General features: G+C 44.5%; 1 protein-coding gene and 1 long non-coding RNA gene across 3 annotated transcripts in view; one reads left to right on the forward strand and one right to left on the reverse strand.

Moving 5' to 3' along the window:
• HPS5 (HPS5 biogenesis of lysosomal organelles complex 2 subunit 2) overlaps positions 1–17,822 on the reverse strand; it is a 1,306,927-nt gene that overhangs the window by 782,220 nt on the left and 506,885 nt on the right. The window lies entirely within an intron of this gene.
• Positions 13,024–13,562, forward strand: LOC138504780 (uncharacterized). The gene is made up of 3 exons (XR_011279965.1): positions 13,024–13,082; positions 13,196–13,315; positions 13,412–13,562. It is a non-coding gene; the product is annotated as an uncharacterized lncRNA (long non-coding RNA).

The raw sequence follows: 17,822 nt of genomic DNA on the forward strand, positions 1-17,822 counted from the left end.
TAGATGTAACCCCGACTTCCTATCCTTTAGGAAGGTCTTAAAAACCCTTCTTTTCAACTCACTGACTCCTGCCTGATTAATTCCTAGGATCCCCTGTTGTGTTTTTAGTGTTCGTATCTTTTGTGTCTATGTTTGCGCCCCGATGCCTGCAGGCTGCCGGTGCAGTACAAATACATAAATAAAGGCATATATTTTACTAACAAGCAAAAAAGCATCTGATTGGACCCTCTAGGGCTTTCCTGGATGGCTAGGCAAGGCAATGATTAGTTACAACTCGGCTGCCTAAGCAGTGAATGTGTTCTTAAGGCGAGGCACACTGTGACAAATCGACAGTATTCACCCATTGTCCCCTGGGGGATCCACCACCTTTGAGTATAGGGAGGTGAGCCCACTCTGCAAGCCCCCTCCCTTGGGGTCTGAGCAAGTGGGACCTCACTGTGAGAGACTCCCCTCCAGGGGACAAGGACTCTCATTCCGACAATGAACTCCCTATGCAAGCAACACTATCTGCCTATAGCGGATTGCCTTCTATCACAAGTAATGTGCCTTCCTTTTGTGTGGATTTAGGTAATGCTGGATCCAATACGACACCTGAAGGAAAACGGAATGCCCCTTTGAACGTGAACTTGTATGCAACAGGCAGAAACAGATCAAGAAGAGAGACATTTGCAGGGGAAGCCCTCTGACATAGTGCAGTCTTGGAGGGGTGGAGCAGTGTTGAGCTGCTGAGCCTGCGGCAGCCCACAAAGGAAGGAATGCCAGAAGAAGATGCCAGAGACCCTCCACAATGGACATTGGGGAAATCGCTGTCAGGACAGGATATTGGAGATGTCGTACGTGGTCGCATGACCACAGAAAAGCCATGGTGGGCCGATCAACAACGCTGAAACCGGAGAGCGCGGGAGGAAAAAAACCTCCTGTCAGCAGCCATATGCTGAGCACTCCAACACAGCGAGACACCAAGAGCGCGTCCGCAGTGGAGTTGAGAACGAGGTGACAAAGTCAAGGAAATCGAGCCATGCCGATGCCAAGCCCTGTAAATCCACCCACCACAGCTGAAGGCACCGGGGTGGAACATAGAAATGGGAGGCACCCGGGCTTAAATGAGAGAAGTAGCCAAAGTTGTAAAAGTCATTATGGGGCATTTAGAAAGCCCAAGCATACATATCGGAAGATACCAAGGAGATTTGTAACCAATATTGATTGGGGGACAGTCAGAGAGAGCATGAACCTAGGAACTAGCAGATACCAAAGAGGGTCGTCTCTCAACACGGACTGGGAATCATAAAGAAGCATGAATGTGTATATGGGGAGAAAGCGAGAAAGTTACCAAGTATAAAAGTGGAGGAACAGTATCAATCTCAAACATCTAAGACAAAGAAAGTGGAACCTAGTAGAGAGACCTCAGGACCGGTTGTGTCATATCCTTGCTAAGGGATAGGTGCAACATTTCAAGATGTAGGCCACTAGACACACGCAAAAGTCCCTTGCACTCATTTGTGAAAGAAGTGTGGCTGATGACGCAGCGCAAGCCCATGTGCGCCAAAACCTCAGCAATAGGATACGCATAAATTTCCATAAAGGCACATGCAATGGTCTTTAGTCCATCAAAGTACCCCACAACCTGTGTATCCTTGCACGGGCGGTGTAAACAGGGGGAACGTTGTGGGGAGCTCATTCCCAATGAATGAGAGCAGATGCCTGGGCTTTTCTAGGAGGAGGGGTCACTCGGCCCTGAACTCAAGCAAGAGGGTACAGTGCTCAGACACAGAGGTAGACCGTCGACTCCAATGTGCCTGGCCTGAACGCATTGATAAGGGGTTGTGTATCGGTTTACTCCTGAGCATAGCCAACACTCTGCAGAGAGTATGAAAGAAAGGGGACTGCTAAAAATGGGAACCCGGGCATAAATGATGCAGTGGACATGGACAATAGGCTGAGGAGTACACAGATATGAGGGACTCTCCAAGGGGATGCAGAGGCCAGGTCAATATACCCAGCCTGCCGTTGTACATACAAGTGTTATCGATGTATGCTTGTTTACTCCAGCTGTCAATGAGTTTTCTTCATGAAACTAAGTAGAGTGTTTCTTCGTGACACGAAGCTCCACACAACTTAGAGGCATGGGGACCACATATGTACTTGCACCTGTGGGTCAATATGTGAAACGTAACTCACTCTGGATTTTTCAAATGTGTAACCTCAAATAGGGGGTGCATTTTATGCCTGAGCAGGTTTACCTCAGTACTCCAATTTCCAAAACCTTGTATTTTAAAGGGCAATTCTGTGGATAACCTGAGCCACGCTGCCCCCAAAATATGTAAATGGTAGGGAAACAAGGCAATTCACCATAGTGTAGGCCAGAGTGTGTGTTTGGTTTCTGTTAATTGTCCCTCACTCTTGCTACCTGACCTGTTTACATACCGCCAGCAGTGTGATGCGAGAAGCAGGGAATGTATCCTGGTTCTGTGATTGACGACCAGGCTGCATTCCCAGCCTCTGACATCAAGCTCTGTAGTGTCTTGTATCTCTGCCAGCAGAAACCGAGCAATTGACAGCCTCACAAGGCATCGTAAAATAGGAGTATTCTAGTTACATTTAAAAATTATATTAGGCTTCCAATCTATGTTATGAGAATCCAATCATTATTGCGTCAATTGAGACTCAAATATTTTGATCTACTTCCTAAAGAATTTAAATACATGGAAGGAGCGTTTCAAAGCTTGAGCTAAGGGATACCACTGCCTCACTCGTCGCTTCGAATGCAATTGAATTGACAGTTCTGTTTCAAGAGAAACAAAGTCAAAGTTACATTTGCAATCAGTAAAACATTTGGTTTGGCGTGCCGCCATTCCCAACACGCACATGCTTCGAAGTGAGGCAATGTTGCTCAGTTGCGCAAACCTTTCACAAAGAGAAATTAAGTATTACCATGGGGAAGCCTGCCCGTCCTACACTTGACCATTGAACTTCTCTGTGGTTACTGTGCCTACATATTGCCAGGAAACATACAAATAAAGAGGAAAACGCGCTGGGAGTAGCAGCAGCAATCACCAGAAAATCATAGAAGTTTGTTGAGTTGCTTTCGGTGAAGGCTCGGCAGGGTTGTGAAGATGAGTTGGGGCAAGCATGTATGCAAACAGATCACAAAATATCTTCCACTCACGAAACAGATATTTCTTTTGGAAGTAAAGATGGGCAAAGTTGGACGTATGGTTTAAGTTACTTACCTGTAACTATTGTTCTCCAGCATGCGTCTGGCATGGATTCACATGCTCATGAATATTCCTAGTCATCAGGCTGGGAATCCTCAGTAAAAGAAAAACAATTTCACTTTAAAACTGTATTCCGCCTCTAAACCAATCACTGTCCTCTGGGTCATACTGCCCCCATCCAATGACAGTCCTCTCCCTAAGCCCCTCCTCTGGCAGCCAGAAGGGACGCTGGGAGGGTTTGCATGTGAATCTATGCCAGACCCATGCTGGAGACAAATAGTTACCGGTAAGCAGTGGTCGAAGTGGGCGGGAGCGGTCATTACCGGTGCTCCTATACTTTTTTAAATTACCTTGTACAGCTCCTATACTTTTATTTTAAAAAGAAACTGTTGCGGAATGGTTTTGTTTTAAAATAAAAGTGTAGGAAGAAGTTGAAACCTTCCCTTTCAGTGCACTGCACTCAACGTTCCCTTAAACAGTAGGTGCAAGTGTTTGTTTGGTGTATTGTGTGTGGGAGGGGTTGTGGCAATGAGGTTTATGGGGAGCAGGAGCAGGCCAGCAGGAAACATAGTTCCACTACTTCTTTTCGTACACTTGGACCACTGATGGTAAGTAACTTAAACCTTCTCCAGCATGGGGTCTGGCATGGATTCACATAGCAGTACAACATTACACAACCACGGGAGGTGGCAAGGCTCAACAGAAGCAATTAATTCTTACCTCCAGAACAGTCTCACCCAAGCGGACAGGTTGCGTAGCACTGCCTACCCGGCTCTGCACTCCTTCCTTGAATCCCTGTCGACGCAATAGAACTTCGTGAAGGTATACATGCACCTCCAAGTTGCAGCCCTGCAGATGTCCAGCAGAGGCCCACCAGATAGGGATGCCGTCGTTGCAGCGATCGCTCTGGTGGAGTGGGCTCTCAGCCCGCCGAGCAGCAGTCGGTTCGCCAACTGATGACAGTGCATGATGAAGCCGAAGGGCCACCTTGAAATGGAAGCCTTGGATAGGGCCTTCCCATGGTTCACAGGACCACAGTTCACAACCAGTTGTGAAGCCTTCCGAAAACTCTTTGTGCATGTCACATAGAACTTCAGGGCACGAGCAACGTCCAGCGAATGCAAGGCTCGTTCCGCTGGTGACGAAGATTTCGGGAAAAAAACACGTAACACCAAATGCTTGTTGAGGTGGAATTCCGACGGAAGCTTCGGCATGAAAGAGGGGTGCGTACACAGCACCATCCTCGATTTGTGGAAAGTCAGGTATGGTTGCTTGCAGAATAGGACCTGGATCTCACCTACCCTTCTGGCAGACGTGATGGCCACACAGAAAGCCGTTTTCCATGAGAGGAACTTGAGAGGGGCCTGACGTATAGGCTTGAAGGGAGCCCCCATGAGCCTTGTCAGAACCACTTTGAGTTCCCACTCTGGGGCAGGAGACTTCAGTGGCGGGAAAGATCGAAAACGTCCTTGACGAGTCTGTGGGACAAAAGTCAAGATCTTCCTGGAGACCTGGTGTAGCAGGATATCACCACCAGATGTACCTTGATAGAGGCGTGTGCCAGTACGGCCTTGGCCAAGGATAGCAAGTATGGAAAGATCTGTGGGGCCGTGACCCTCACAGGGGTAATCTTCGGAGACAGGCACAACATAGTGAAACGCTTCCACTTGTGACCGTAGCACTTCAAAGTCACTATGCCCTGGCCTTGGCGAGGACTTCCCTGTAGTCCGCAGGCAAATCATATCTTCCAAACTCTAGGGCTGCTGCAGTCAATTCCTCAGGTTCAGCAACCCTGGGTCGTGATAAAGGATTGCGCCTCCTTCTCTGGTGAGAATATCCAAAACCAATGGCAGATTGACCAGAGACGACGGTGATAGGCTGAGAAGGTCCGGATACCAAATCTGTCTTGGCGACAACGGGGCGATGAGTATCATTTTGCATGGACACTGTCTGAGTATGTTGATTACTTGTCACAGGAGAGGAAACGGGAGAAACGCGTACAGAAGCAGCCCTTCCCACGTAAACAAGAACGTGTCCCCTAGGCTCTTCGCTGGTAGGATTTGCAGGCAAATTTCTGGCACTTGGAGTCTGCCGCCGTCACAAATAGATTGATCTGGAGCCTGCCCCATTTGACGAATAGGCGGTCCACCTAATCCTGACAAAGCTCCCACTCGTGGCAGGAGCACAGTTCCCTGCTGAGGGAGTCTGCAATGGTGTTCTTGACTCCCGCCAGGTGGAGAGGGACAAGGAACGTCCCCTGCCCGACGGCCCAGCGCCACAAGTCCTGCACTTCCTTGGAGAGCGGCGGGGATCGAGTGCCCCCCTACTTCCTGATGTAGAACATGGTGGTGGTGTTGTCCGTGAAGATCCTTACCACCTTGCCTTTCAGAGACGGTAGAAACGAATCGAGGGCCCAGAACACTGCCTGTAGCTCCAGGATGTTGATATGAAGATCCTTCTTCTACGGCAGTAACAGGCCTTTGACGTACAGACGTCCGGTGTGCGCTCTGCATCCCTATAGGGGGGTTTCCATGGTGACCATCTCCTGGTATGGCAGGCTTTGAAATCCTGTGCCCTGGGCGATGTTGGAGCAGATGCCCCACCATCCTTTCGCCCAACTGAACTCGTTGAGAGAGATGTTGTCCGTGAAGCTTCTGGACACCTGTATCCAGCGGACGTCCATGAATTCCTGAAGGGGTTGCACTTGCAACCTACAGAGCTGGACGAGGTAGATGCAGGACATGATCATGCCCACCAACGGCTTGATGGCCCGCAACGTGGCTGTTTTGGTCGATGACAGCCGTTGCACCTTCCCTAGAATAGCTGCTATCCACTCATCCGAGGGCGAAGCCAGGCAAGACACCATATTGACAAGCAAACTTGAAAGCTATAAGGATGAATTAGAGACAAAGAAAATACGCAAATTCAGACGCAACACCTATGACTACCATAATGATGAGATATATACATGGATGAATAAGAACAACAACCCAAGTTGCCCACCACGAAACAGCTCAACTGATAGTTCAAGTTCAGATTCAAACATACAAACTGGGAGTCCTTCAGAGAATAGACCAGAACAACCACCAAGCACCGATACAAGACAGCCACCTGTAAGACAGGCAACATCACCAGCAAGACCCTCAAGGGAGCAACCTTTTTTAGGAAGAGACAATGTCCGAAGAAAAGAACCAGGAGGGGGAGAAGAAAGACCAGAAGCAACAGGCTTCCAGGGTCGTTATCCCAGCAGAACGATCCCTCAGTCCTGCTGAAGCATCCATTTAACAAAAAGGCCTCAACTTTGTGCCCATGCATACATCAACATTCTTTGAAACCAAAGTAGAATTGTTCAAATTCATAAGGAAGTTGAAGTTAAAATCCTATTTTGCAGACACTGACAGTAATGATCCAGAACCCAACTCGGATTTCCTTGAATTACGGCCCAAAAGCACATTTGTACCACCAGTTCCTCATGGAACCATAGACGTGTTTCACAAGTATTAAAAGACTTAAGAAAAGTTTCATTCAAACTTCCCAAGTACAAGAATCTCAACAAGCACGATCTGTCATTGATCAGGAATTTATATGAAGACGAAAACAACACGATCCGGTCGACAGATAAAGGAGGAGCATTAGTGATTATGAATACGCTCGATTACCAACAAGAACGTTAACGTCAACTTAGTGATACAAGAACATATAATGTTTTACCAGGGGATCCAACACAACAGATCAAACAGATTATCGAAACAATGCTTACTATGGCTGAAGAAAATGGCTGGATTACAGAGCAGACCAAGACGTTTCTAACGTCAAAATATCCAAAGGTGCCGCATTTCTATTTATTACAAAAAATACACAAGACATTACATAAACCACCAGGAAGGCCGATTGTTGCGGCAACAAATGGACTTTTACAACCATTAGGCATTTACATAATCAAGATTCTTCAATCCATGATACAAAAATGTCTGTCCTACATCAAAGATACCACTGATTTCCTGAATAGACTACATGGTATTACAATCGAACAGAGCAACATGCTCGTCAACATTGATGTATGTGATATATATATATATATACATATCTCAATACCCTGCGTCTTGGGTCAACAGGCAGTCGAATGGCTATTGCTGAAAGAAGAGAATGTAGGGGCATCAAAATAATTTATTATGATCATTTTGGAACTTATCGCACAGCATTCCTACTTCAAACATGGAAAGATTTTCTATTTACAAACAAGCAGAACTGCTATGGCGGCCACCATGGCACTGGCATATGCGAACGGATTCATGCACAAGTTTGAAGAAGACCACATTTTGCATCATCCCGTGTGGCACAAGTATATTAAACATTGGGGACGCTACATTGACGACATTTTCCTCATATGGAAAGATACATTAGAAACTTTGACTTCCTTCCTAACATATCTGAACTTGGTTAATGAAAGAATCCAATTCACACCGGAAATCGGTAATCCTGGGTTACACTTTCTGGCCTACAAATCACTCCAAAAGCACCAGGCTTCGAAACAAACATCTACCACAGACCCACAGATAGAAATAATCTCTTTCAGCCTCCTGCAACACTCAAAAGTCTGCCATTCACCCAACTGTTAAGGGTGAAACGCATAGTTAATACAACAAGCAATTGGGACACTGAATCTGAAAAAATGGTAAATAAGTTCCACACAAGAGGATACAACGCAATGGAACTCACGGAAGCAAAGACTAAAGCCAATTTGATGGAGAGAGATGCACTGCTAGCTCCGAAAGAACAGAAAGAACAGAAAAAAGATACTGAATCTCTATTGGTATTTGTCAGTAAATACAGCATACAGCCTTCAAAAATCAAGAGGTCGATACTGAAACAATGGCCATTACTTAACTGTGACAAACTACAGAACCAGTTTAGCACCAAGCCAATTTTGCGTTCAAGAGAAGCCATAATCTGAAGGACTTGTTGGTGAGCACTCAAGCTGTCACACGGAACAAACAACTCTGCAAACATCCTGGAACTTACCCATGCTTAGCGTGTAACAACTGCAATACCGTCACTAAGGGTAATATCATTACCCATTCCAGAACAGGAGAAAAAATAAGATTGAAGGACTACGCTACTTGTGAAAGCCAGAACGTGATTTACACCATCAAGTGACCATGCGGATTGACATATGTAGGCCAGACCAGTCTGCATATGATCGAACAAACACAAATCCAGCATAAGAACCAACAACCGGCATTCACCAGTTGCGAGATTTCCAGGAGTACAAACACCAACCTGCGCAAATCCGCTTCCAGATAGTAGAAGTGATTAAGATCAAAGACCTCCAGACCAATCTAACAAAGAAGCTTGAACAGAGGGAGGAATTAGAGTCAATACTGTCTCTCCAGCGGGCCTTAATGAAAAACACTATTTACACTGTTTTCTGTAACGATTTTGACGCAGACGCTTTATCTTTAATGTTTTGAGTAAGGACCATAAAACACAAATGGCACATAGATTACTAGACTCACAAAGGTAGCAACAGATTTAACACATCTTTCCTTCAAGATTAAGTTGGATACGGAATGTTATATACCTATACACATGGATTGCATTACATGCAACAAAGAGTAAAAAACAATAGGTGTCACAATAGAAATACAGGTGCTTTACACACCCCACTGACGTGGGTAAACCTAACATTAATAGCGACACTCATTAAAAAATTCGAGGCGTCAGCACCATCACATTTAAATATATCCCTACTATACAACTACAGAACGATGGCACCACAGATTGGCATTATGTCCACCAGATAGTTACCACTAAAGCTGCGTGCCTTCCCGGTTCGGGCGGACACGATATAAGAAATTGTATGTTTAGATGTTTTTTTTCACAAGTCTTAACTCAATATGATCTGTAATACCCACTGTTTACTTTCCATGACATCATTTTGTCATCACTCTGACAGACGTTCCTCGCAAGTTCACACACGAGTAATTGTCCCATAGGCACGCTTTCACTGAATGCAAATAATAGATGGAATGATTCTAGGACAGAGATAACACGCAGATGTACAATCAGGCATGGCAAGCAGTACGTTTTAAGTGCCCAACAGCATGAATAACGTTTTTAGGCTACATTTCCCAGCATTGACAGCAATGGGCACTTCACCTCAACACGTTTCTACGTGATGACGTACACGTATTTAGTCCTATAGAGCAGGGTTGTCCAACATGCGGTCCGAGGGCCGCAATGCGGCCCTCCAAGCCATTTAATGTGGCCTTCGAAGCCAAAGAGCAAAGACAAATCATTGGGGTTACTTTTGTACGTTTAGTATTTATTTTATATGCAGCGAGCGTTGTGGCTGCAGTTTTAAGGGTAGAATTGTAGTCCACACACATTACGATTTCCATTGGCCGAGAAACAGCCAATGGAAATACTGTTACCATGCAAGGCACGTTGTAGTAGTGGAAATAAATAAAATAACTGCCTTGCATGGTAACAGTATTTCTATTGGCTGTTTCTCGGCCAATGGAAATCATAATCACGTGATGTGTGTGGGTGGTGTGACGGGCACCCAGCGCCACATTCATACATCTGTGTTGCCGAGCCCAGGGCAAAGCCTGCGTGAGCCAGCAGCCCAGCCCAGGTTCACAGTGCTATGTGCAGTGCACACCGAGGCCTAGTTCTCCTTGCCTCCAGCAGTGGGAAGTACTGCCTGCCATATTTTCCGATGTATGTTTGCAGCATGCAGTGCTTTTGAGCCTCCGTGATACTGCTGGCCAGATACACCGAAACACAAGTATCTGGCCAGCAGTACCTTGGAGGCTCAAAAGCAGCGTGGGCTGCCTTAATGTTTGAACATTCCGCCTCGGAAGGGAGGGTACAATTTGCATCACTTTTTGAAAAAAAAACTCCCCGCTTTGGTACTGTTCAAATTGCGTCACAAAAGGAATGACTTCCCACATGATTTTACCGAATGTGAGAATTAATTCCTTGCCAAAATGGCGAGGCAACACAATCACGTCATCCAGACCCGGAAAAGCAGCACAGCAGGTAAAATGCCTAGGGGTCTATCCAGTTTTTGTTTTTGCAACTGACAAGTGCTAACCTGGATGAGGCAAAACAGCCCTTGGGAGGTGTCCGTGCCCCTGTCGGAGGAAGGCCAGCCGCGGGAGTGAATTTTCAGAGCGCATAACACCAGACACCATGAGGTCAATTCCACCCCGGTTCCTACAACATGGGCCTTAGCTCAGCTAGAGTGATCCGAGTACCGGTGCACCGGCCGCCCCTGGGCGCTGCGAGAGGAGGGCACCCGGCCATGTCTAGTTCTTCATACTTTAAGATTGTGTTCACATTACGTTTCTTCAATTAGGTTCACCTTTGGGTGATCGCTTTTCCCCATTTTATCTGTTGAATTGGATTATGCTTCCTTCATTAACACAGAAGAAATGAATGTGTATCACAGAGATAAGCTGCCATATGTATTAGGCACACTGCAAAGGCAGCATCAATCATTAAAACATATGCAATTAATGTGTATTCCAGAGATACGCTGCCATATGTATTGGGCACACTGCATAAGCAGCATCAATCATTAAAACATATGTAATTAATGTGTATCCCAGAGATACGCTGCCACGTGTATTGGGCACACTGCACAGGCAGTATCAATCATTACCACAGAAGTAATTAATGTGTATTAGAGAGATAAGCTCTATTCTCAAAACGGTACTGAATCACAGGTAGGGATAAAACAGACCTCTTGCTCTGTGCGCATACACTTGTATAAACAAAAAGACAGTCCGATATTTACTTAGGTGTCACTAAACACTCTTCCCACAGCAAAAAGTGGTATCAATTATCACAACATTTTATTAAGATTCTAAATTTCATAAAACAATCATAAAAATGATCATCGTACATAAAACATATACATTATGCTTAAAACCACACAAGTAGAAATACCATAAATCCGGCAAGTTTTCAGATGTTCTATAAGGATCTTACATTGTGTGTACAACTCACACTCTGATTCCTATGTCACACTACTAATGGCCTATTTCCTATTGGTATAATACAAACAACCCGACTTGTACAAGTTTCTGTCCTTAATATACAGTGATGTAGGACATTCTTCAGGGGAAATTGTCTTGTGCCGCAATTCAAAAATTCTTCTTTCTTAGGGGAGAACTCTGTTGATCAAAAAGTGAACACCCTATTAGTATCTAGTCATTGAGTATCAATCTCTATTTACATAAAACATGTATACCCTCATCCCTCCAAGGGTAAAGAGTATGTCTTAAATTACATACCTCTCTGCTCAATCATGAATCTTGGGCTTTCTCAGTTAAATATTGTAGATTCCCGATTTCTTCAGGTATTCTAGCGCTTCCTTATCTCTCCCTTCTCTCTAGTAGTGTGTAAATAGGGCAAAAAGATATGGGATTTAACACAACCTCCCATATATGTCAACCTCCTAGGCTAAAAAATAGGTTCAAAGTCTTACCTATATCAAAGCAGGGTTATGCTACAGTATGGCTGAACATCTTGATCCCAAGTGTTCTGTAAGGACTCCTCCTATATACTGGTGAGTACCAGACTCCACTCCCCTTATAGGGCCAAGTTCCTGTAAGAGATAGATCCCCATTCAGATTTCTATAGTCCTTATAGTTCTACAAATGTCACCTCCACCATGGAGTTTTTCATGGATTTATTCATCCAAATTCTGCCCTCACTTACTTGAGCATCCTTTCTCTTTACCACCAACCCGTAGAAGCACCAATCCTGTGTTCCTGCTAGGATCTGGCGCCCCGCGATTTTCGCGGGTAAAAACGGCTTGAAAACGTGACGTCATGACGTCATCGCGCACCAAAACGTAACGCGATGACGTCATCGCGTCATGGGCCCGTCCGAAAACGGTCCCGCGGCCATTAGAGGCACCCCATGTGGTTCTGGGACTCTTAGGCGCCGCATGCAGACACCCCAAGAATGCCTTAAAATAGGATAGTGGCTGGCCTATGTCCTTCTAGAACTAAATAGCTGACTAATATAATACTGGGAAATAATGAAGTTTGGCACATGACATCGGGGGACTCGCCAGGGTTTTTATGACCTGTCTCCCGCACAATGAAATGTTAAGTTGATGTGTTACAAATTAATATCTATGAGAATAGCGCTATGTTGTACAGCTGAAGACACAGTTCCCTTTTTGTTTTCGACATGGAGACTGATTGTGTGGTATTTGTATCTTTGTTCTGCTATCTGGTGTTTATTCAGTTTACACCTAACTATGTTTGCGACTCTCCGTGGCCTTGTTGACTTCCACCTGGAAATAGAAGGTTAGATATGAAATTTGAGAAGTTGTCCCAAAGGGTGGGTATTTGTGTGCCCTAAGTCACGTCAATAGAGAGATGACGGCCATCTTGCCTTAAAAAGGGAAAAAAAAATAAAAAAAAAAAATAAAGGGGGTTGGGTTTATTTCCCAGTCCTCATTTGGCACAGTGCTGTTTTTATGTATTGGCTTGTTGTGGTGTAAGCCCTATCTGCGCCATTATTTCCCAGTATTATATTAGTCAGCTATTTAGTTCTAGAAGGACATAGGCCAGCCACTATCCTATTTTAAGGCATTCTTAGGGTGTCTGCATGCGGCGCCTAAGAGTCCCAGAACCACATGGGGTGCCTCTAATGGCCGCGGGACCGTTTTCGGACGGGCCCATGACGCGATGACGTCATCGCGTTACGTTTTGGTGCGCGATGACGTCATGACGTCACGTTTTCAAGCCGTTTTTACCCACGAAAATCGCGGGGCGCCAGATCCTAGCAGGAACACAGGATTGGTGCTTCTACGGGTTGGTGGTAAAGAGAAAGGATGCTCAAGTAAGTGAGGGCAGAATTTGGATGAATAAATCCATGAAAAACTCCATGGTGGAGATGACATTTGTAGAACTATAAGGACTATAGAAATCTGAATGGGGATCTATCTCTTACAGGAACTTGGCCCTATAAGGGGAGTGGAGTCTGGTACTCACCAGTATATAGGAGGAATCCTTACAGAACACTTGGGATCAAGATGTTCAGCCATACTGTAGCATAACCCTGCTTTGATATAGGTAAGACTTTGAACCTATTTTTTAGCCTAGGAAGTTGACATATATGGGAGGTTGTGTTAAATCCCATATCTTTTTGCCCTATTTACACACTACTAGAGAGAAGGGAGAGATAAGGAAGCGCTAGAATACCTGAAGAAATCGGGAATCTACAATATTTAACTGAGAAAGCCCAAGATTCATGATTGAGCAGAGAGGTATGTAATTTAAGACATACTCTTTACCCTTGGAGGGATGAGGGTATACATGTTTTATGTAAATAGAGATTGATACTCAATGACTAGATACTAATAGGGTGTTCACTTTTTGATCAACAGAGTTCTCCCCTAAGAAAGAAGAATTTTTGAATTGCGGCACAAGACAATTTCCCCTGAAGAATGTCCTACATCACTGTATATTAAGGACAGAAACTTGTACAAGTCGGGTTGTTTGTATTATACCAATAGGAAATAGGCCATTAGTACTGTGACATAGGAATCAGAGTGTGAGTTGTACACACAATGTAAGATCCTTATAGAACATCTGAAAACTTGCCGGACTTATGGTATTTCTACTTGTGTGTTTTTAAGCATAATGTATATGTTTTATGTACGATGATCATTTTTATGATTGTTTTATGAAATTTAGAATCTTAATAAAATTTTGTGATAATTGATACCACTTTTTGCTGTGGCAAGAGTGTTTAGTGACACCTAAGTAAATATCGGACTGTCTTTTTGTTTATACAAGTGTTAGAGAGATAAGCTGCCATATGTATTGGGCACAACACTGCACAGGCAGCATCAATCATTAACACTGAAGTCATGAATGTGTATAACAGAGGTCAGCTGGTATATGTATTGGGCACACTGCACAGGCAGCATCACTCATTAACACAGAAGTAATTAATGTGTATTACAGAGATAAACTGGCATGTGTAATGGGCACACTGCACAGGCAGCATCAATCATTAACACATAAGTAATTAATGTGTATTACAGAGATACGCTGCCATATGTATTGGGCACACTGCACAGGCAGCATCAATCATTACCACAGAAGTAATTAATGTGTATTACAGAGATAAGATGCCATATGTATTTTTGGCACAACACTTCACAGGCAGCATCAATCATTAACACTGAAGTCATGAATGTGTATAACAGAGGTCAGCTGGTATATGTATTGGGCACACTGCACATGCTCAGGCAACATCAATAATGCTTTGTAAATGACAATGTTGGCCTAAATTGGGAACTGCCAGGTTAGACATGTTGCTACAGAGGCATATTTTGGGCACAACCAGCATGACAACATCAATGACAGTGCTGGACACATAGATCATTAAAATGTGTTGTGTTGTAACATGTTCTTGTCTGCTGTTGGCGACATGGAATTTTCATGTTCCCCTTTAGAACTGATTATAAAGTATGGCTTTTTGGTCAGTTTTTCTGCTTTAAAATGCACCATTTCATCCCCATATTTGAAAAGAAATTCTTGGAGGGGGAACCCCCCAAACCCTCCCCAGATCCATAGGTACGCTCGGTCGCCCCCACTATTCAGGAAAATATTAACACATTAACACATACACACTGAAAGAAATCACAAGCAACTGACCTCGGTTCATTTGATGGAGGGGCTCCCTTAGATACTCGCTGCCCCAGACACCAAAAGCTATCTTTGGGACTGCATGGCGCATCACTGCCTGTGATGCTATTTTGCCAAAGGTCACACAATATCGCTTTTTAATATACTGCTTTGGGTGAGGTTGTTGACTTTTGGCTCGCCGGCCCACTGTGTGACAAAATGTTAATGCTTCGGGCCCACATTCAAAAAGGTTGGACAAGCCTGCTATAGAGGGTTGCGGAGTCCTGTCGTCATTGGCAACTTCTGTTGCTACCGACGCAGAGACGCTACCCGACCTCCTGCATACAAACTTAGCCACTTTTGGGAAAGTCAACAGAGCCGCTTGCTTAAAAGCAACGTTATATAGTTTGAAACAGACGCATCCTTGCCAGAATCATTTACACACGCTCTCCTTTAACAGGTTAAGGGAGTTTGTTTCTGCCCTTCGTTGCTCACCACATGTGTGCCACAATACGTACATCATTGCTATTACTGAAGCTCATTTAAGGTAAGTGAAGCTTGGTACTAGTGATACGGTACAACCAAGTATAGCATATACTAATACATTTTAGTACATGGATATGTAAAATTTAATATGGCACATTCACTGAAAGGTGCATCCTTCTTTGCGCACAAGGTTGAAGAAGCATAAATGCAGTACCAGCACGCTATGGCTGACTCTTTCTACTCTCTTACAAGCACAGAATATAACTAAGTAGAGGTAAGCAGCTTCCATCCAACATACTGCAGTATGTTATTTTATATGACCAAGAGCATAATCCATGTAATTGGCTCCTTAGCGAACATTCATCACAATATGGTATTTTTTACTCTCAATAGAAACATCAGAGAGGGAAGGCGAGCGTCAATCCTTGTATTATACGGACCACTGACCTGGTTTCCTGCACTTGGGTACAAGACAGTGTTTTGAACACAAACCATGTATCAATTTATTTCCAACAATGAGTGCCAGATAAACCGATAGTTCATGTAGAGATTAGTATCATGGAATGGCTATTCTGTTTTGTTTCATCTACAGTATACAGCAAGTGTGCAAAGATATCAATCAGGATGAAGCAAGATATATTGAAAATGGAGTCTTGAAACCCTAATAGACATTAGCTCTTTTTGACAGGTATGCCTTTTTGTGAAGTTGTTAAATTCTTTTGTGTTTGATATTAGAAATTGGAAGCAAGAGCAACAGAGGTTCATTAACCTCCTATCTGTTAATTTGTTTTTAGAGCCCGCCCGGATGAAGGACAAGTTGTCCGAAATGCATCGGCTAAGGGCCTCTGCTGATCAATATTGAATTAAAAACTATACTGATTATTTGAAAAACAAAATGAATGTGGATATCATTATTTCTTCAACCACTCATGGTTGAATGAATAAATATATACAGATCAGACCATTGAAGATTAATGACATTTTTTGAGGTAGTATTTACTATACTACTATGCCTCTCCAAGCTCAGTGAGTGTCTCACTGAGCAAATTCTCTACCAAGACACCATACTGAGTCTGGCGTCTAGGAACAGCGTGTTCTGTGATGGCGTGAGCAGCACCTTGGATAGTTCACTGAGAATTCCAGATCCTATAGTAGCCAGACAGTTGCCTCTGTGTGTTCATCGGACAGCTCTCGCCAGCGGGCACGAGTCAGCCAGTCGGCCAGGTATGTGTACACGTGTATGCCGTGTAGGCTTAGATGGGCTGCCACTGGTGCCAGGCATTTTGTGAAACTCTTGGGGCTGACTTCAAACAGAAAAGTACAGCCTTGAACAGCTAGTGCTGTCCCTGCATGTCAGGGTTCCGTTGGATTCCTCTTTTTCTTGCCATAGATCTCGTACACACAAGAAGAAACATTCCCGACTCCCCAGTAGGTTTAACAGTATACATTTGAATTCGGGATTCTCATTAAACCCTCTGAACCCTTGCTCATCCCTGTTTACGCTTTCCTTCAGAGAACACTATGGGTTGCCCTGGAAACGCTGGAGCCCTTTTCATTCACGTAGGCGTTCAAGTCTACGGCGGTGCGTTGTGCGTGCCGTCAGCTGATCTGTATTTTAACCCTGCCTCCGCTGCACGGCGCTGCTTCTGAATTTGTAATTCCAAGCTTCGTATTTTTGCCTTGTTATCCTGTTCTTTGATTCCCTGGTCTGCTCATTGACCTCCCTTGCCTCGTTCTTTGTCATTGCTTACTTGCTATCTGTTGTTGACTCGGAACGTCCACGGATTGCATTCGTCTCATCCCTCACGTTTTACCTGCCTGTTGCCAAACCGGAAGGTTTATTGGACTGCCTTTGCCTCATCCCTCACGTCTTACCTGCTTGTTGCCAGACCGGAATGTCTATTGGACTGCATTCGTCTCATCCCTCACGTCTTACCTGCTTGTTGCCAGACCGGAATGTCTATTGGACTGCATTCGTCTCATCCCTCAAGTCTTACCTGCTCGTTGCCAAACCGGAACGTCTATTGGACTGCATTCGTCTCATCCCTCACGTCTTACCTGCCTAGCTACTGCCAAACCGGAACGTCTATTGGACTGCTTCATCTCCAAACCATCATCAAGTCTTCCTTCTTTTTTCGGCCCAAAGACTCTAAAGGACACTAGGGCAACGGCGCAAGGATCCAATGGCATTAGCGCAACGGTGTAAGGATCAAAGACTTCTTTAGGCGTCCTTGTGCCGGCGGGAATAGGAAACAAGACTTTGTGTTCCCAGGACTATCACTTCATTACAACATTCTCCTCTGCAGAATCCGTCGAGGACAATCATTGGTAAGCACACTACTGCCTGGTTCTTCCTTTTCATACTATCCTGTACTAATGGTAATAGCTACCTCTCTTGTTTCAGGATACTCACCAATCTAGCTTGGAACTATCAGTCCCAGTCTACATTTCTTGCTTG

This window comes from Ambystoma mexicanum, chromosome 11, assembly GCF_040938575.1.
Source record: "Ambystoma mexicanum isolate Mex_15411 chromosome 11, UKY_AmexF1_1, whole genome shotgun sequence".
Classification (NCBI taxonomy): Eukaryota; Metazoa; Chordata; class Amphibia; order Caudata; family Ambystomatidae; genus Ambystoma; species Ambystoma mexicanum.